At 49.0% G+C, this 20,701-nt stretch overlaps 1 long non-coding RNA gene across 2 annotated transcripts in view; it reads right to left on the bottom strand.

Moving 5' to 3' along the window:
- LOC116081740 overlaps positions 1-20,701 on the bottom strand; it is a 103,698-nt gene that overhangs the window by 63,603 nt on the left and 19,394 nt on the right. The window contains exon 2 of one of the 2 annotated variants that reach the window (XR_004114988.1): positions 10,958-11,079. The exons of the other annotated variant lie outside the window; for it this stretch is intronic. This is a non-coding gene — a long non-coding RNA (uncharacterized LOC116081740). The remainder of the gene's footprint in view (positions 1-10,957; positions 11,080-20,701) is intronic. 2 annotated transcript variants of the gene reach the window in all.

Genomic DNA, 20,701 nt, shown 5'->3' on the forward strand with positions numbered 1-20,701 from the left:
AAAGAGGCGCAGATACACCCATCCCTCAGGTAGGGGATGGGCAGATGCTGCACTCCACAAGGGAAGGGTGAGCAGGGAGAGGTCTACAGATGGAGAGTAGGCAGTGCAGGAATCAACACTTGTGTGCAGTCTTGGTCTCCACTAACCTACACCCTGGGCTTGAAGAAGTTGACAGTGAATCCTAGTAAGTGGCACAGCCTTGTAATCCCAGCATTCCAGACGTGGATGCAGAAGGATCAGGAATTCAAAGCCATCCTCAGAAACATGGCAAGTTGGAGACCAACCTGGACTATTGTTCCCTGCATGCATGACTGCCCTCTACATATATACACAGCAAACAGACACACACACACACACACACTCACACACACACACACCAAAAAAGTTCCATGGTGAGACTCAGGAGAGAGACAGCATGACTGCTATATCCCTAATGAGTTCAACAACTTCATTAGACAGAAGCGATGGCCCGTGGGATCATAAGCGGGCTGCATACACTGCGTTCCTGACCATGGATAAAGGCAAGCCAGTGGCTGGAACTGGGAATGTGAGTCAAGGGCTGGGACCACTTCCTAGACCAACACCATGGCAATTGCATGTTCTTGGTCCCCTGGGTCTGAAGGGTCCCTGCTCCCAAGGGCTGGTGCAAGGTTGCAGAATGGGCGCTTGGGGAGCATCTCATTACTCTCTCCACACGGCACAGCATCCACACATCACACCACAGGAAGACATCTCCAAGGTGGAAGCAGAGCCTGCTCTTCTCCAAAACCAAAGGAAACAAGCAAGCCCACCCTCACCTGAATGTCAAGATTCCACCCATGAGCCATGTCACCTGAGACCCCTCTTTACCTGTCCCACGCCATCTTGGTGCATGAAAGGCCCCGTCTGGGACATTGACTCTACATCTAAGAGAAGGCTTCACACCTCCAGAAATCACAGGCAGTGAGTGAGCATCACTAGAGTCAGGCAGGCCTGGAAGTGAGGGTGCCAGCTTGGTGGAGCCTCACACCTTGAGAACCTTGCGGAGGCAGGCAGCCATGGAGACCTTCTGGAAAGATATCTTGGGCAGGTACCACCATGGATCCTGTCAGTTTCCCTAGTGTTCTTCAGTTTCTGTGGCAAATCTGTGAGCCTTACAGTTTGCTCACCAAACTTATTTTTTATACTGGCTGCCATTGAGGACCAAGTCAGAGGTTGTGAGGACTCCATGAAAGATCAGGGGACCCAGTAAACTTAAAAGTACACATACACTCACACACACACACACACACACACACATATACCACAACACTCACATACACATACAACACATGCATACACACACACACACACTCATCACCATCACCACCACCAGCTGCTGCAGCAGCCACAAACTTCAATAGATTTCTCTTCATGTCTGTGCCTGAAAACTTGCTGTGTTTGCATGTTTTTAAATGTTATGCAAATGTCACCACACTACACAGGACATTGCAGCTTCACCCGATATTTTGTACAAATGAGTCTCATTTGTAATCCTGGGTCTCCAGATGCTACCAGGAGTGGATCTGGATTGAAGCTGGGAACTTCTCGTGGGTAAATTGCAAACTGAACAGTGCCCTCTACTGGTGAACACATAACTGCGCAGGCACAGCAGATGGTCTGGTGATGTTATTTGGATTTACAAACACAGACACAGGCATCCGCACACGACATCAGCTCCTATTTCATACACATATGCCTTCATAAACCTGATCTTTGCTTCAGCAGATTATATTCTCAAGGTTTTGTGGATTTTTTAAGCTAGAAATTCTCATTTTGTTGTGTACATTCTATGTCAATGTGGTATGATGTTGGATATAAACTCCTTTGCCATTTGCAGCTGGCCTGTACCCTGTCCTGCTGAGATTATTCCCCCTCCCTGCTCCAATGCTAGTCCTTGCCAACACCAAAAAGAAACAAGCTTTCCAAAATGTTTAACGTTTCTGACAAGAGACTAAGGAGCAAAACCCCCGGTCTTGATTTCCGTTCCTTCCGAGGCCTGCCTTGCTGGGTTCCACCATTTTGTGTGATTTACCCTCGCTCTTATGACGTCATTGTTTTATGAATTAGGTTTGCTTCCTAAACTCCGGAGGTTAATTTCTCGTTCATTCAGTCAATGTTTCTTCCATCTTGTTTCTTTTTTCCGTCAGTTATGCAATTCAATGCTGGAGATGCGCCCCAGCCTCTGAGCATGCTCACCTATTCCAAGCCCTTCCTCTTGGTTGACACTGGCTTCCCGCTGGTGTCGTTTGTGTCTAGTGTATTTTAATGCATTTGCTGCTTTCCTCGTGCGGTGTTGAACACAGTCTGTCACGCGAGGCCTTTCTCACACAAATCAGCTCCTCTTTCCTCCAACAGAATTGGGTTTTTTTATGTGCTCAGCTCTTCATTCGTAGCTTTCAGTCAGGTGTGGGCTCTGAGCCGTTATTTCAGTCTCTCATCCAAGGCCAGATGAGCTCAGATCCTTTGTTGAACCCATCCACATTCTGGGCCATCATTCAAAATTTCCTATGGATGATTTACCAAATTCCCACCCATTCACCTCTGGCATCGTGTGTTTGAGCACTCTGAGCAAGAACGCCCCATGGTACATGCATCATAGTCGTGGATCCATGATGGGATCTGATCCCAGGTAATGTCGGTGGACCTGCAGGAGTATCATTGCTGAGACAGCCCATGACCCCTTGTGGCTCACTTGTGCCTCTGCACAAACTCCCAGGGTCTCTCTCTCCCCAGAGTCAGGTTCTGAGCAAACTTTACATTCCTTTCCAGAGGCAACACCAACCCAAGGTCTCGGAGGCCTCAGTGGCTTCTTGGCTGACCATGGACCATTTCTAGGTAAGTAATGGCCTTGTCAGGCCACATCCCATCCACAGGGAACGGTTAAATGGAGTCCTTCCCCAGTTCCACACGGCCCCATGGCACTAATGCCTTCTTACTACCCTGTTCCAAATCCTAGCTCTGTGGGCCTCCAGTTGCCTCCTCAGCCTTGTCATCAGGGGCCCAGAGACTCTGTGGTCCTCCACCACTGACAGTACAGTGGCCTGCATGGCTGAGCCTGTGAGGAAGGAATGAGAAGATCCCACTATCCTCAGGCAATGTCACTAATGTGATCCTTTGAGAGAAGGGTCAGAGGGTACCTATGTGGGGCTCAGCTTGTGTCTACCCCGCTCACAGCCACTGGCTAGGAAAGGAATAAGCTGGCAGGCTCCTCTCAAAAGCAAGGAGCAAAGAGTTTGATGATGAATTGAGCAAGGAAGAAAAGGCCTTTCTCTCCTGCAAACACCTATAAGCGGATGCTTTGTTGGGAGTACATTGGCTGAGGTCCATAAACACAGAGAGTCGAGTCAGAGTGAAATACCCTTGGTAGGCTTTTAGTTAGGTGTTCCCAAGGAGCAATGTGGAGCAGAAGATCCACATCAATTACACATCTCATTTAGCTTCATATATCCAAACATTATCATTTCAGAGGCTCTGACCTCAGACAGGAAGGGAGTGGGCACAGTCCCTGGACAGCATAGCTGAGGGCAGAGTTGGTACATCAGGGAGACGAGGCTGCTTAGTATGTAGTAAATGGTATGCTGGGGTAGGAGTCCCTGTGGTTACCACCCCAGCTCAGTAATGTCAGGTCCAAATCCTGGTGATTAGGAAAAAAAACAGCATTTCCCAGGGGGTGGGGGGAAGCAGGTTCCCCTCTACCAAAGGAGCCATTTCCTTAACACTGGCAGAAAGGACCAACAGCTATCTGTGGTGCCTATTAGCATACCAAAGTCCATGCTGGCCTCCAGGATCCCTCAGCATCCCAAGTACCTGTTACACATTTCAGAATCCATGCTGGCATCCTGGCTCTTCTCCCAGCTAAACTCTTTCCAGCTCATGGTATTTCCTCCCCGCAGCTTCTCATTGTCTTTATAATCCTGATATTTCATCAGTGCTCCCTCAGCTGTGCTCACCCATCAGTGCTCCCTCAGCTGTGCTCCCTCTTTTACCCATACCTCTTAGTATCTACTGCTCCCCTCTTAGTCCTCTCTTTCTCTTCCCCTCTCTGTCTCTCTGTCTCTCTGTCTCTCTGCCTCTCTTTATCTGTGTGTGTGTGTATCTTTATCTCTCTGTGAGTCTGTCTGTCTTTGTCTTTCTCTGTGTCTCTGTGTCTCTCTCTCCCTCTCTCTGTCTATCTCTCTCTATCTCTGCCTCTGTCTCTCTGTCTCTCTGTCTCTCTCTGTCTGTCTCTGTCTCTGTCTCTGTCTGTCTCTCTGTCTCTCTCTCTCTCTCTCTCTCTCTCTCTCTCTCTCTCTCTCTCTGTGTGTGTGTGTGTGTGTGTGTGTATGTGTGTGTGTCTCTCCCCTCATCTCATGCCCAAGCCCAATCTGCTAGCTATGCTCAATCTATTACTTTCGCTCTCTCTCTCTGCTCTGGACTCTTCCAGATGCCTCCAGCTGTTCTATCCCTCATCAACTTTCCCTTAAACCATACCATGGAGTGGCCATGTCATCAGTTTATACAAGTAATATGTGGCATTGTGAGCGCACTCTGCTTTGGGATAGCTAAACAAAGGCACAGTGAGGGGCAACACAAGGAAGATAGCCCGGGCAACCATGATCCTCCCATCACAGTTGAGGGCTATCCTCCAGACATATCAGCCACCATCGTGATTGGAATAGTGTGGTGACTCCCAAAAGACTCCCAAGACTGGACCTATTGACTATTGCCATTTCCTCAGAGAAGGGAGAGGTGGGAGGGGTCATGGGAGCCTCACTCAAGATTCCCTCCTGCCTCCCAGCCAACCATATGTAAAGTCTGCCCTCATGGCTGGTCCCATGGTCTTAGGAAGCGCTAGAACACAGAGCGTTGTGTTAGCGACTCTTCCGTTCCTGTGACCATGACCAAGGCAACTCTTGTAAAAGACAGCATTTAATTGGGGCCTTGGTTACAGTTTCAAAGGTTGATTAGTCTATTATCATGGTGGGGAGCATGGTGGCATGCAGGCAGACATGGCGCTGAACAAGTAGCTGAGAGTTCTACATCTTGATCCATGTGCAGAGAGAGTGTCTGGACCTAGCATGGGCTTCTGAAACTTCAAAACCCACCTGCTGAGACACACTTCCTCCAATAAGGCCACACCTCCTATAGTTCTTTTAAATAGTTCCACTCCCTGGTGGCTAGACATTCAAATCTATGGGCCTTTGGGGCCATTCTCATTCAAACCACCACAAATGCAGAAAGTTAACTGAAGGGGAGGACTCCATCTGCGCCTCTGTGGGGAAGTTGTCATCTATACTAGTATCTTAGTTAGGGTTTTACTGCCGTGAAGAGGCACTATGACCAAAGCAACTCTTACAAGGAGTCATCTAATTTAATTGGGGCTGGCTTACAGGGTCAGAAGTTTAGACCATTATTTGTCATCACAGCAGGAACATGGCAGCATCCATGCTGCAGGCATGGTGCAGGAGGAGCTGAGAGTTCTACATCTTCTTCTGGAGGCTGCTAGCAGAAGACTGGCTTCCAGGCAGCTAGGATGAGAGTCTTAAAGCCCACACCCACAGTGACACACCTCCACCAAGACCACACGTCCAACGGGGCCACACTCCCTGGGCTGAGCATATACAAACTGTAACAACTGGGGAGAAACTTTTCAGTGGTGCAGTACTTTGGGGTCACCCATACTTCTGTAAGTAACCCCTCCCCATGGTCTATAAGTAAACCCAATAAACTCACTCATTCCTCGGGATGACTTAACAATTGGTTCATCATCAGAGCCCCCGTAAGAAGTGGATAGGTTTGCATCTCACTAGTGAAAGAGCTCTTGTAACAAGAGTGAGGCCAGCCTTCTAGGTCCTAGCTGCAGTTGTCTATGCAAATGGGAATAGGCCAGAGCTGGGGATAAGTGGGGCCTACACTGAGCTGTGTAGGAGCTCATCCCCTATCAAATGGGGATGAGCTGTGGATGCAAGTGTTGAAGGACCATAGGTAACAGCCTATGAATCATTCATAGTCTCTTCAGAAGGCTCCATGGAGTTCTAGGAAAGACATCTCAACACAAAGAGCTACTCACCCATGAGGAGACAAGTGTACCTTGTCTGACAGGAACAGAAGAGTCGCTAAGACAACGCTCTGTGTTCTAGCGCTTCCTAACATGGGTTCTGCAAGCCCCGATGGAAACATGTGATCATGTAGAATTGCCTCCAACTCCACAAGGAAGGTTGGGACTAGATATTATGTCCCTCACTGCACCGTACTCTCCACAGGGCTCCCTGTCCCTAAGTGCCCTCTGTGGTCAGCCACAGAGGATCCACTGTGGATGTTGAGGTGAGGGTGACCAGAGGTACCCACCCACAAGAGACTTGGCCTCTTATAGCTTCCACCAAGCTACTGCCTAGTCTTTGAAGCTACATCCCTCTACTTCCAAGGAAAGCTGGAACTCAAAACCATTCCAGGTGTTTAAGAGGGACTCTCCCTCCTCCATGGTGGCCAATGCCTGAATCACAGAGGGGCAACTGTCTCTCAGAACCAGGTCCAGAGCAGATAGACTCTGGTCTCCTGCCCTTCACAGTCCCATGGAGTCTATCATCATAGAAACCTCTCTAGCCCTTTCTGCTGGGGCCTCACCACCTCTCCAGCAGGACTAAGGGCCATGCTGAGGCTCACACACAGCAGATCCCAAGGCTTGAGCAATGAGAGTCTGTACGTCCCTGCTCATTCGAGCGCCCTGTCTGGAGGATGCCCATTCGTGGTACCGACAGAGAGAAGTCTACACTGGAGGATCGTGAGGGAACCCTGCCATCAGGAAGGATAGGGCGTGGCCCTTCAGTCGGGGTGCAGCTGGTTAGGCTTTCTAGAAAGCCTCACCTCACCCATTAGGTTCATTTTCCTAGGCTATTTTTAAAGTCTGATAATGAGAAATAAATTCATTTTCCTTACAAGAGCAGTCTGTCTTCCACATGCTTCTAACAGCTGTTTGACATTTATTCACTATCCAGTGAAACTCCTAATTAATCTATGCTTTCTTCTTAAACAGAAAAACCAAAAAAATGGAAAGGGTTTGATTGCCATCTCAGGAGCAAGAGGTGGGTGAGTCTCAACCACTTGACATAGTTGCCCCAGGCGCTGGCCAGAAAGGGAAGGGGTAGGGGCATGGGCTTCTGCTATATAATGGTATCTGGAGTCTTCTGCACTGAATCTTGTTTCTGTGTGAGGACTACCAGCTTTGCCACTGGAACAAAGCCCCAAATAAACCTGTGTGAGATTCTTGTCAGGGATAGACTCTTGCTTAATGGCTGGGTCAAGGAAAGATTAAATATGCCAGGAATGGCCGGCCATTCATATATCAGCAAATCGGGGCCTCAGAGGAAGAATATACTGTGGGCACACATCTTATCAGCCCTTTACAGACCTGCGGAAACCCCAGACTCCACATAACTGAGCCATGCAGAGATCAGAAACAAGTTGTGACCCCCAAACCCATCCTCTACATGGCAGTGTAGAGACCGCTGGCCACACAACAGTGCCTGCAGAGTTTGGGTTCATCCTCAGAAACAGCAACCAACCCCCATTTGTAGATATGAGGATGCCAGTATTTCACCTCACCCCATCTGAGTTTTCCACACTTCTGGACAAAGTAATTCATTTCCTTTAGCTATGGTGACTCAAGAACTAAGCCGAGCGCCTTGACTATGATGCCAATCTTCTCTTGTGGATGCACGTGCTCCAGTGGGAATGTTCCTGCCCTGTGTCCTATCAGCACCCTTGATATCATGCTGACCTGCCCAGCCTAGGACCCTTGGTCTTAGTGTCAAAAAGGTCACAGCAAAAAGGAGCGTCGCCGGCATTATTGCAGGTACCGCCAGGGGGCGCCGCACATCGCCTTACCCTTCCCCCCAGCCTTGCGCTGGAGGAGGGCTAATTAAAATGCATAGGACTCACTGGAGTTTATTGGAAAGGGATCTGCTATCTGTTAATTTACCGTCCTCGCCTCATCAGGGACATTTTCTGTGCTCTTACAGACAGTCGGAGAAGATTTCCTGCAAAGGGCAGCTTTGACCCCTGCAAGACCGTGTCTCCCAGGCAAGACTTCTAAATGGAGTAATTAGCACTGAAAATCACAAGCCCCCGCCCACTGCGCTGAGCGGAAATGGAAGCATCTGCTCTGAGGCATCTTCACACGCCGCTGAGACGAATCTGGCTCTTCGCATCCCTAACCTTTCACCGCGCATCCCCCACTCCGAGCGCCAGAGACACGTTTGTCTGCGCTTGATAAATGAGCTGTCCGTCCAGACTTCTGATTGTTTGGCCTTTACTCAACTAAAAGCCCAGGGCTCCTGGTGTTAAGTGGATGCCACTGCAGGATAATAGTGATCCTAGAATCGGGTTCCTCAGCGTCGTCTTAGGCATCTGATGGGAAATGTGCTTAGAAGGCTCAACTCCAGGAGGAGTTCCACAGAACGCGGGGCAAACTGTCTTCTCCTACTGACCCACCGCACTGCAGGGCTGCACTACCCACCTCAGTGGAGAAGCCAGTTCTCAGAGGTTAACAGCCACACACTAGCAAGCCACACACTGGCAAGACTGTGGCGGATGCCAGCACTTCTACCCTAGACTGGCTCCAGTCACGACTGAACCAGAATCCAAAAAAAAAAAAATCTAAAATAATGGCAGAAGGCAAGCTGGCCCCAGGGCTCTGCCCACAGATCACAACCATGGAAGCTGGAAAGTCAATCAGACAACACTGAAAACTCAGGAAAATATTCAGCACACAGGGGTTCCAGGAGGAGGAAGCTCAAGCAACTCTGGATGGGAAGCCTAAGTCCAGGCCTATAGTTCCTCAGACATCTCCACCCCGGCTCTGTCTGCAGGAAATGGAGGATCAGCCTTTCTGGTTGGAAGTACCAAGACTCTGGCACCCAAGGTGGAGAACATCCAGGGATACAGAGGGGGAGTTGTATAAGAGCCCCAAGAGAGCAAGCACTGAAGTGCAAGCTGCCCTGCCCATGGCCACAGCTGTAACACACACACAGACACACACACACACACACACACACACACACACACACACACACACACACACTGGAGACGCCAAGGGGCTCTGATAAGGCCAGAGGAACACTCTCTGATAAGTCCTGTTTGGCCAGCTCTGTGGATCTCTGTTGACTGTGACTGAAGGCATTCCCCCCAGAACAAGCACTAAGCCACAGAAAGTGGCCAGCTGGAGGGTGTCTGAGCCCACAGCTGGGACTGTGGGGAAAGCTCTAGACATAAAGAAGCCACAGATCTTAAGTAATGCCCATCTCTGCCTCCAGCTTTGGTTGATCCTAAAATTAAACTTAAGAGGCCAACATGGGAGAAGAGCACATTACAAGAAGCCACAAAACCAAGGAGACATAGATGCCTGTGAGCTGCGAGGAAAACATTAGAGTAAAGAAAGTCTTGAGAGAAGCAAACGGAACTCTGGAGGTACTGCAGCCTCCTGCCTGCAAAGCCTGCTTCTTAATCCAGAAGGCAGGTTTGCAAAGAAACAAGAAAGTTTGACCATAATTCAGAAAACAAGATTGATATAAGCTGATACCAGCTAGACTCAAATATTAGACATGGCAGATGATGTCCAAGCAACTGCTATAAATATGCTCAGAAACTAATCTAGGATATAGGCAAAGAATACAAATAAGGTGTGCATGGTTAAGTGGAGGGAACCATCCCAGGGAAAGGACCATGGAAATGAGGACAAGTGGGTACTCTAGAGCTGGTAGCCATGGTAACAAAGAAGGGCTATTCCAGACAGCCAAGGAAAAGAATCATGAACCTGAGTCCAGCTCATCAGAAAGTACAAAGAGGGAAAGACTGAATAGTAGTAGTAGTAGCAGTAGTAATAATAACAATGGCAGAGCTAGAGAGTTCTGTGAAATAGTCTTCAGGGGTTTAACATATAACTCCAGATAAAGCAGAGAGAGGCAATGGACAGACCCACACATGATAACCAAGGGCCTCCCAATTTTGCTGAAAAATGTTAACATACAGTTGCAAGAAATTCAGCAATAGAACCAATGCACAGTCTGTGATGGGCAACATTCTAACATCAAAGGTTAGAAAGCCAATATTAAAATAAGACAAAGGAACACTTTGAAAGACTGGGCGATAATGAAGATCTAGGGAAGCAGCTAGACTGCATACTCCTCCGCCCTCTGATGGACCCTTATCCCTCTGTCACCCGCCACCAGCTCTGCTCCATTATAACCTTCATTTCAACAGGATCTATAGACACTGTGACAGCCTAGACTCTGCCCACAGAGACCTTACAGGTGAGTTCTAAGAGACTGACACTTGAACTCAGTGGTTTTCAATCTGTGGTCAAGACCCCTTGGCAGGGGGATTACAGGGGTCACCTGAGACCATCATAAGACACAGGTATTTACACTACAATTCATAACAGCAGCAAAGTGACAGTTATGGAGTAGCAACAAAACTAATTGTATGGTTGAGGGTCACCACAACCTGAGGAAATGTTGCATTAGGAAGCTTGAGAACCACTGCTCTGATCCTTGTGCAGCAGAGGAGCACAGAGAATCGTCTACTGTCCAACGCAAAGGGCAATATGCCCAAGTGTTTATATTGTGTCATGTCAAGCTAGACCCGTGCCGGGTGTCTTTGGAGACCTTGAAACAACCTGCCACCTGTTAAATAGCATTCACACAAGAGTGGGTTGATCATCACTGGCCACATACACACAATGTGAACACTTCTGAGGTAGGAACCAGAGACATTGGGAAGAGAAGGAGGAAGAGGAAGAGGAATGTGGGAACGCTTGTCTTAAAAGAGAATGGAAAGGAAAGACCAGAGGTGAACACATCAGATTTCTTATCTAGCCAATTTTATATTTTTCTGGGTTTTCTTTTTCCAATTAATAACGAAACAAGACATATTGTAATTATTATAATTGCAAATGGCTCACTGTGTCCTGAATGCCATGCCTGCTGGCTCAAACCATAAGGAAGTACTGGAAAAATCAGACCCTTGAAAGCCATTTTCAAGGCATGTCATATCCATGAACTCTTCTCAAAAACACGTTTTTTTCTGAGGGTAAGAAAAAAAAGAAAGAAAGAAAGAAAAAATTAGAAGCCCTGGTATTTTAAGTGGAATGATCTAAATAAGTAAAACGTCCAAAATTATAGCCATTTGAGCAAATGAGGGTGTGATTAACACTTGCCAAGTCATCAATTGTGTGGAAGAACATATGTGCCTCCCAGCCTGGCCAGTACTCCCAAGGCTTCCTGGCACTGGCTGAAGACCTCTGCAGGTCCTTCTGTTTGGCCAACTAGCCTGCCCTTCCTGCAGGTGGCCAGAAAGATGGTGAGTATAGCAGTAGGCAGAGGCCGGAAGGAGGAGCCCCCAAAGTGTGTTGATGGGTGTGGCCCCGTCATGAATCAATGTGTACCCTCAAAGAGTAGAATCAGCCTGGCTTTGGGTCCTGGAGCCACAGGGACACAGGGACAGTGACTTCGGCTGAGTGCATGAGGTTGCAGAAGCTCGCCTTCCTACTGTGGAGGCCAGAAGACTGGAGTGGATGTGGGGAGAGCTACGCCCTTTTTGAGAGCTCTGGGACAACCCTCTTTTGTCTGTTGGGTTCCATCTCCATGTGGCCTCTTCCTCTGCTCCACATCCCTCACTGAGTGTTAGAGTCAGGGCCCCCTAATCCAGAGTGACCTCATCGCAAGATCTGTAGCTTGATGACACCTGTGCCAATTTCCAGTAAGACCGCATTCTTAGTTATTGAGGCTAAGGCTGTGACAGATCTTTGGGTGGACAATGCCAGCCAGCACCTGCAGAGCCCTGGCTGCAGGCCAGAGTCTACAGGCAGAGAGGGCTGCCCAGCCAGCAGCACGATAAGGTCATTTTTAAGCCACAGGTAGGAAGAAATTGCCAAGTCAGCTCCAGCGCTCATTAGGAGGCTCGGGTCTCAGGAAGAGCCCAGGCTGGATAAATGAGCAGATGCCCTTATCCTAGCCAGCTTAATTTAAAACCCTGGAGCAGAAGTGACAGAAACCATTGCTGCCATCCTGGGAGAATGCTGAGCTGACAATCTTTGCATTCACGTGGGAACTTTAAGTAGGAGCAGGAAAAGCAATCTCACTTAATTGGGCACCATGACAAAAGGAGCCTGCTCCTCACCCGGGGACACTGAGATGTCCCTTCAGCAGGTCACCCCAAAGCCCCCAAGGCTGGCACCCCAGACAGTGCCTAACAGTTATTCCAGGGACAATGGAGAGTGAAACCTAGGCAGAGGGCTCCTAAAGTTTTAACAGGTGGACTTCGGTCCACAGAGATTCTAGGAGGCACCAGCCAGAGCTGCTCCAATGACCCTGCATAGTGGCCAGCGTCAGTTAGCTGTGGCTACCAGGAGTCCTTCCCACCTTGCTTAGACAGTCAGTCACCAGGGGGGAGACAGGACTGTGGTCACACCACTGGATGGCAGGTTTCAACAAGGAGGCCCGTGTCCACCCTCTGTCCTCTTTACTGTCCACTGTCTACATTCCGACTGTTGAAAGGCCAGGATGGAGCAAGGTTTCCACCATCTCCCCACCTTGGGTGTGCACAAAGCTTAGGATAACCCCAATCAGGGATGCTCTAGGCCATCAGGATGGGGATAGAGCCATGGATGTCTTTTACCTGTGGGGTTAAATGTCCAGAGGCCTTGAAAGCAGAACATTCAGGGCCTTGTGAGAAATACTGACTTCCTTGGGTAGACAGTGATGGTGACCTCCACAGCCTGTGCACCCAGAGCTACTTTTCCCACACTGAGGCCCCAGGAGAGGGCTGAGCCCTGAGGTCAAAGCAGGCCCTCTGATTCTTCTTCCTCTACTGTGGGCCTCAGAAGAGACATGCCACCCAACCTCCCATGTTCTGGGGTAGTCTCCCTCCAGACTCCTGTCATACATCCTTATGTTGGAAGTAGGTGACATGGGTAAGTCTGCCTACAAATCCCTCCTGTGAGAGCTGTTTGAGGAAGTACCAGAGACACTCAGGGACCTAAGTACAGACAGGGACAGAACTCTCTGAACTTTGCATTGCTCAGCTGGGACAAGCCAGTGTCCACCAGCTCCAAGGGTGGCCTGATACTCCAAGTTAGCTCAGGACTAAAAACAGTCCAGGGACCCTCACCAGGCAGATGCCCCGGGTGTGACCTTGGGAACCCTAGGCTAACCCCAGAATGGACATTCCGTGCTCCAGGTTGAGGCGACGGATGAAGTGATCGTGTGAACCTGGACTGTAGACTCTGCCTACCTGCTGTCATTCAGGAGCTGGTCCCCAACATGATGTGGACACCTACTCACAGCCAAGAGGACTTAGTGTATCCTAAACCTCAGTGTTGACACTATAGGTCACCAAGGGGCTGAGACCTGGCACTGCTCCCAGCTAGGAGAGTTGTCTCAGGAAGCAGCACCACCCACAGAGGCCATGAGCCTCAGTTGCAGCTTCCCAAAGACCCCGCTCTGGTGACAATTCCTATACCACAGGGCTGTGCTAGCTTCAGCCCAGTCTTTGGATTCAGAAGGCCTGGAGAGGAAAGTTAAAGCAGCCGAAGGCCCTGGTGTGGATTCAAATCACTGAACAGATGAGAAACAGCTCAAAAACCACCCAGACTAGCTCCCTATAGGAAGAGGTAGGAATCTAGATCCTAACAAGTATCCCTTTCCTGACCTGTAAGAACTGCCCGGTACCAGCCTCAGCCCCAGACATCCATATTGGAAAGGACACTGTAAGAATAATAGGGTTTTCAAATCCAATGCTGTGGTTCTCTGTAGTTTGACGATGCCAGACAAGAGGAATACGCTAAACCCATACTCTTCATTACAATGCACATTCAAGTTTCGCAGAGCAGTGAACTGGGGAGCCACATCCTGGAACCTCGGGGCCCAGTGTGGCCTGGCAGCAATTACCTGTCACCCACAAGGCATTTACCTTTCTCTCCCCAAATGGAGCTCGTTCGTTACTCATTCAAGCCCCTCTCTACACTGGGTAGAACACAGGATTTGGCATGGGCACCACACATACTCTGGCACTAAGCTGTTTCCCAGCCTAATCAAGGAACTCTTTACCTGAGCTGGAGCATGATCTATAAACCAGGAACAGGGACTGGTTCATGTAAATGGTCCCTCTTGGACCCCATGATCATGGGAGGAAAACTGGGGTCAGGCCCCTCCCACCCAGAAGAGACTTGACAGAGCCAAGCCCCCATCATATTTTGGGATCTTGGTTACATTCTCAGTGCCTTGGCCTATCCAGCTCTGAGCCATGGTTTGTTATTAGCAACGTTCTCTCTCTAGATGGTACTGAGTGGCACAGGCTTGAATTCCCAGAGGGGTCTGCTCAAACACATGCTGCAATTATCAGGACATTTTTATTTCAAGTACAACCCAGTATTTCCAGTTCATTTTGTTCCCTGTCTTTCTAATCAAATCCTTCAAAACAGCACAGAAAACAAGATCCGGAGCCCTCATTAGGCCTGCGTGCAATGACATTGCCTGGCCACTCTGCCAACACCCACACAGACATGGCAAACACTGCAACCCCAGACAAAAATCCCATACCAGCCTCTGTAGGAGAAAAACCATACCTAACGAGACATGTGGGTACGAGAACAAGTCGAGAGGGAGGAGGTCCCAGAACAGGGCCCTGTCGTTCAGATCCCACTTCGTCCTACCCCTGAGGTGTTCATGTTATTTTGTAGTTGGAATGGCTGGTTTTGCTAACAAGACAGTAGAAACCCAAAGGTACATGTCTCTAGTTCTCTATGGTGTCATAGTTCAGTATCAAGCAGAGGTGTGCTAGGAGCCATCAGCAGCCCTCCTTGACTCAGTGGACTCAATGGCAGCTGGGAGTGTGTGGCTATGTGGACAGGAGGGTGACTGTTTTGGGACTGTGTGGCCCAAGTGAGTCGGGGGAGAATGGAGTCCCAGAGCTAAAGCCATGGGAACCCAGCCACCTCTTCCAGTGGCAAGAGTAGTTTTTACTTTGTGGCTCCCCCATCAGGGTGCACATGACTGCTGTCTGTGGAGGAGGGTCCCAATTCAGAGGCCTATATTCACTGAGATCTTATAAACAGCTGAAGGCCAGGAGGCCAGAGCCTTCTCGAGGACTGTACCTACACAGTATGCATAGGGTAATACCCAGCCTGCCGCACTGTTGTTCTGCTAACTGGCCATATTGTGAAGCTGCCTTCAAACACTCATATTGAAACCCATGGGCTTCTACTGCTCTCAGCCTTCATCAGAAAAACTTCTTACATGGAGTCATGGCTGAGGCAGAGGCTCATAACTGTTCAAAGCGCTAAGGATAACCGATCGTGAGCATATAGGGATAAATGAGACATCACTATGAACCCTCCCCTACAAGGCTCAGGGAGCATTGTGGAAGAGGAGGCAAAAGGGATGTAAATGTAGGAGGTACGGGGTTGGGGGAGAGGTGCTTTGAAATGTCCTCAGCATTCAACGTGGCTGCTGCGCTCCTGAGTATGAACACTCAGCAACTGTGGCCACTGCACAAGACCAAGCCAGCCAAATTTCCAGCACGGATGGGGAAGGGATCAGGAGAGCCACCCCGCCCTAATAACTATTATGGGTTACTTTTCCTATCGGCGAAGGGTGTCCACTGGAAGGTTATCTATGCTCCATGGATTTCTCCACACCCAGTCACTTACGGATGGACTGATTGGACACAGTGAGCTATAAAAAGGAATATGGAGTTGGGCGTATATGGTGCATTGAGGGAGTTGGGGAGAATAGGTGTGTACGGTCAAGATATTTTTGCCTGAGATTGCCGTGACCCCACTAATCCAGCAGGCCTCACAGTGAGACCTCTAAGGTCCCCCAGAAGCCCTAGAAAGAAACTTCACAGGGCCAGAGCTTTCTGCCTGCCACAAACTCTTATCCAAAACTCAAGTAAGGCTTCAGCCAGAGGGTCCTCGATTGAGCAATTTCCCCGCAAAGAGTCAAGCCAGATAATGTTTCCAGATCACGCCAACTGGGAGTCCCTGAGTCATAGGGCTGCTAATAAAGGGTCAGAAGCCGAGTCTGGCTTTGGGGCAGGGGCTAGAGCATAGAAAATGAATCAGGAGCTATGATGGTCTGTAGATGCTTGGCCCGGGTGTGGCACTACTAGGAGGTGTGGCCTTGTTGAAGTAGGTGTATTACAGTGGGTGTGGGCTTTAAGACCCTCATCCTAGCTGCCTGGGAGTCACTCTTCCACTAGCAGCCTTCAGATGAAGATGTAGCACTCTCAGCCCTGCCTGCACCATGCCTGCCTGGACACTGCCATGCTCCCACCTTGATGATAATGGACTGAACTCTGAACCTGTAAGCCAGTCCCAATTAAATGTTGTCCTTGTAAGAGTTGCCTTGGTCATGGTGTCTGTTCATAGCAGTCAAACCCTAAGACAGGAACAAAGCTAGGATGGATGTCCTGACTATCCCCCTCTGTCTATGCTTGCATCTCCAGAGGAGAACTCTGGCATGCAACAGTGTCCTTCTCTATCCACCAAATCCAGTGGAGACATGGGCTTTGTTGTCACACATACACACACACACACACACACACACACACACACACACACACACACACACCTGCTCTTTGTGCCTCATGCAGAAGCATCTAACCTCCAGATGGTGGTCTCCGGGACACAGAGAGGTACCATCAGGGGTCCATGGAGGATGGAACCTATCATCAGGCTTTCTGTTTGAGGTGGACTCAGCCCGAGGCTCATTTGCAGCATTAAGATGTTTTGGTCGGATCAGAGCCTTTTCGGCTGCAAGCTGTCACTGGGCTTGGCTGCCCGGCAGCTGCCACGTCTGATTAAACCGTGATGTATTGAGCCTGACGTGGCAGCACCAGCCTGTTAGCGCTGGTGATGAGGAAACCAGCGATCCAGAAAGAAGGACGGCCAGGGAAGCTGCTCCCTTTAAAACACTCCTCTGCAGTCGGGCTGCACGAATCTGCCAGAGTCTTTGTTGGATGTGAATGTGATGTTAAAATTAGCAGTCACGAGGGAGGAGGTCCCAGAACAGGGCCCTGTCCTTCAGATCCCACTTTGTCCTACCCCTGAGGTGTTCATTTTATTTTGTAGTAGGAATGGCTGGTTTTGCTAACAAGACAGTAGAAACCCAAAGGTACATGTCTCTAGATCTCTATGGTGTCATAGTTCAGTATCAAAGAGAGATGTGCTGGGAGCCATCAGCAGCCCCTCCTTGACTCTCAATGGACTCAATAGCAGAAATCCAGCCTGAAAGGTGGGCCATCCCAGGAAGGGCCCAGGGTGGTCCTGGGCAGTCCCCGTTCATAAAAAAAAAAAAAAACTGTTCCCTACCTGCCTGCTTGTCACCTACCCTCAGAGCTGCAAAGAAGTTGATGGATTAGAGCTCTAGAATATACCTCCCAGACAGGCAAATCTACACTGAGACACACTAAGACACACAGGAACTGGACAGGAGTGTGGGGTCCACAGGGCCTAGAAGGTCAGCCAAGACAACTGAGCTATGTCCAGAGAGCCAGGTACAGGAAGGTGGAGCTCAGGCAGTCTCCAAAGCCTGACTGACTGGGCCCTGGACAAACAGGCAAGTGAGCATCAGGAATGGGGAGAAGAGGAGCCAGAGCTTTGTTGGATATCATTCTGGAAGCCTCTGCGGTCTGGTTTGTTTCTGTTACTGTGATAAAATATCCTGAGTTGGGGAATAAGGTTTTATTTTAGCTCAAAACTCAAGGTCCATCACTGTGGAGAAGTCACACATGGTAGCAGGAGCTTGAGACAATCGGTCACACCACATCCACTACCAAGAGCAGAGAGAATTAAAGTACTCACGATTGCTAGTGCTCAGCTTCATTTCATCGTTCCGAACCCAAGCCCAGGGAATGATGCCACCCACAGTGGGCTGTGCCCCTCATTGAGGCTCTCTTCTCAGATAAATCTAGATTGTGGTCAAGTTGACAATTACAACTAACCATGGGTAGAACCTTTCCCTAACTATGATGGACCAAGTCTTCCTATATCTATTTATTTAATTATAGCAATCCCCACAAACATGTCCATGAACCAACCCACTGTAGACAATTCCTCTTTGGGACTCTTTTCCCAGGTAAGCCTATGCTTATGTCAAGTTGAAAAGGCTAATCGTGACACCCACTTTGTCCTTCTCTGCTCCCTGATGCTTGCATGGGGACTAACAGGGGGCCAGCAACTGTACACATGTCCTCAGATAGGCTCAGAGGACTGGCTCCCTCTTGGCCATGGACTAGATGATTCCAGATCAGGAGCTACCTTTTCTTCCTGACATCTTTCTTCCATACTTAAAGAGCCAGGTCTCTGCACTTTGCAGCAGAATAGAATTCTCAAGTCCTTCCTGGTGTCTGGCTGGCTGAAGTCAACTCAGGGTAACCCGGGGCTCAGCAAGTGGGGAGGGAGAACATAAATTGGAATATGTTAAAGCCTCACAAGGCATGCAACAGGAGCCAAGATTTCCATGACCACATGGTGCCACTCAGTGGGAGGCCTACTCAGCACACACCTGAGCTTAGTGAAGACTGAAGAGGCAGAAACACCATAGGGCATCATGGATTGGAAGGGGGGTGTCATTGGAAACCGCTGCTACCAGCTTCCCTTCTCAAAGATGGCCGTTGGCCAGATACCTCATTCAGTTGAAAAATGGTGTAACGATTTGTGTATGCTCTGCCCAGGGAGTGGCACTGTTGGAAGGTGTAGCCCTGTTGGAGTAGGTGTGTCACTCTGGGTGTGGGCTTTAAGACCCCCATCCTAGCTACCTGGAAGTCAGTATCCACTAGCAGCCTTCAAATGAAGATGTAGAACTCTCAGCTCCTCCTGCACCATGCCTGCCTGGATGCTGCCATGCTCCCACCTTGATGACAATCAACTGAACCTCTAAACCTGTGAGCCAGCCCCGATTAAATGTTGCCCTTTATGAGAGTTGCCTTGGTCATGGTGTCTGCTCCCAGCAGTAAAACCCTAAGATGTCATGAAAGGGGTTACTGTGGCTGATGGTTTCAGAGCATTCAAGGTCCCTAGGTTCTATGCTTCTGGACCATGATGAGTTACAACATGGCTGGTAAACGTGATGAAACCAAGCTTCATAGTGGCCAGGAAGTAGAGATCTATAAAGTAGCTGAGAGCAAAGTCTATCTTCCCAGGTCATGCCCTCTAACTGGGCTTCATCTCTCAACAATTCCATCAAATGGAAAAGCCATCAGTGGGTTAAGCCATTCATAAGGACAGGTCCTCGTAACACCGTCATCTGTGTAGGATCTACCAACTGGGGGTGGAGTCTTCAACATTCATGCCTTTGTATCTAAACCACAACACTGGGGAAGAGAAGGAAAAAAGAAGGGGAGAGAGAGAGAGAGGGGGGGGTGGGGCCTTATAAAGTGAAGGTGGATCTGTATCAGAAAGCCAGAGTCTGTGCATGTGGAGACAAAGCCTCTGGGGTGTCCCAGCCTGCCTACCAAGTCCCAGGAATATAGCAGAGCCACTACCACTCCCCAGGAGAAGGAAGCATATGTCACAGACGGGTCAGCATTCCTCCCCACTCCCCACTTCCTATATTCTTGCAGCCTCTTCTCCATGTTCAATGGGAGCAAAAGACCAACAAAGAAGAGAATGGAAGTGAATATGATCAAAATATATTCCATGCACATATAAAATTACAAAGTATAAATTAATGTTTGACAAAGAAAAATTAACAACAAACAAAGGAGAAAAAAAGTGGACCAGACCCTAGAGAATAAGATATGACATTTAAAAAATAAATAAAAAATAAAAAGCAAACAGAAGCAGAAGCAAAAAGCAAACCCTAGTCTGTAGGACAGTTAACCATGCCATCAGACAGAAAACCTGGTAAGGTTGAGCAGATTCAGAAACCCCGGTAATTCTCATAATTGAGAACAGTAGATATTTAAATCTACTCACAACCAGGTTCCTGTCCTGTAACATGTGACCATGACATCACATGGAGAGGACTGTGACAATCAGTCTCATAGGGACAACACCCAAAGCCCCTCCACATGCAAATGAGGCATCCCTAACTTCTCAGACCAACCCAATAGAAAGTGTATGCCTTTAGACTCCAACTCACCACAAAATGTATACAAGACCCTATCCACAAGGAATAAAGTGCGTGCGTTATTTCACCAAAGACATCTGAAAAGGGAAAATTATCCTCTCCCGAAGCTGCTTGAGCCTACCGCAGCCACTTCCTGGTGGCCCCGACTTTGGCTCTTAGCCACCGGCTGCATCCCACCACCGCCTACCTACCATGAACTCCTTGGCAGCAGGCATCATGGAAGAAGCTAAGCAGCCTGCCTTGCTCCCCCCGCCCCTTGAAGAGCTGCAACTCTTTGGCCCCTCTGGCCAGGCCAGAGCCCAAAAGACACACTCGCATAGCAACATGATGCACAGATAGACACCAGACCTTGGGGACTAGAATGGATCTTGAACCACTGGCATTTTGTGCTTTGAATGTGTTTCCTTAGGCTGTAAGTGCCAGAGGCTTGGCTCCAAGTATGGTAGTTTTAGAGCGGGAGGACCTTCAAGGGTGGAACCTGATGGGAGATAATTGTCTAGTCAGTTTAGCAGCCTTAGGAAGAACTAGTGAAAAGTGAAAGTCCATGGGGCTGGGTTAGCTTTCTTTTTTTTTTT

Source organism: Mastomys coucha, unplaced genomic scaffold (assembly GCF_008632895.1).
Source record: "Mastomys coucha isolate ucsf_1 unplaced genomic scaffold, UCSF_Mcou_1 pScaffold11, whole genome shotgun sequence".
Taxonomy (NCBI): Eukaryota; Metazoa; Chordata; class Mammalia; order Rodentia; family Muridae; genus Mastomys; species Mastomys coucha.